The sequence below is a fragment of the Camelina sativa genome, chromosome 1 (assembly GCF_000633955.1).
Source record: "Camelina sativa cultivar DH55 chromosome 1, Cs, whole genome shotgun sequence".
Taxonomy (NCBI): Eukaryota; Viridiplantae; Streptophyta; class Magnoliopsida; order Brassicales; family Brassicaceae; genus Camelina; species Camelina sativa.
In genome coordinates, this window is record NC_025685.1 from 12,649,540 (window position 1) to 12,650,430 (window position 891).

Consider the following 891-nt stretch of genomic DNA (forward strand, 5'->3'; position numbering starts at 1 on the left):
GTGTTCAGTTTGGATTTGTGATTCTGTACAATTATGGCGAGGAAGATGCTTGTTGATGGAGAGGTTGATAAGGCGACGGCTGAGGAAGCAAACTATGATTTCGATTTGTTTGTAATCGGTGCCGGGAGTGGTGGTGTTCGTGCGGCTAGGTTTTCGGCTAATCAAGGCGCTAAGGTGAATTGATGATTCTCTTTTAGATCGTGAAACATTTAGTCTGTTGTGTATATTTCTTTTTTGTATGCCTGTTGTCTCCCCCAAAATGGAATTTGTATCTTTGAGATCTTTTACTTTGCAGTCTTCCGTTTCGGTTGTTTGATTCTGGTCTCTTTTTGTGTTATGTATGTGATGATGATATCTTCTTTTGTTAATTTGGTGTTGTTGTTCTGTGTATCAAATGTTTTGTAGGTGGGTATTTGTGAGCTTCCATTTCACCCTATTAGTTCAGAGGAGATTGGAGGAGTTGGTGGAACGTAAGTTGTCTGCTATCCATATATGCTAGCTCTGCTTTCTTGGTTAATGCATGAACTATATAGTTGCTTATCGTTATATGGAGCTCTTCTGTTACATTGGGGTGAAACTTTTTTTTAAAAAGAAACTTGTTTAAATGTTGTGTTAGATTGGGCTTTTCTTATCTTTTCCTCCATCAGCTAGTTCTGGCATCTTTTTATACGCAATCTTATAATTTTGTTGGTGTTTTTCAGCTGTGTTATCCGTGGTTGTGTTCCCAAAAAGATTCTGGTTTATGGGGCAACTTACGGTGGTGAACTTGAGGTAACTTTTTTTCTTTTCAATCACCATTTCAGCGTCTTTCTTTTAGCTTTAAGGGCAAAGTTCCTCATTTGTCAATTTCCCTATCATTAGTTGTACATTTGTATTGCTGTCCATTCTTTT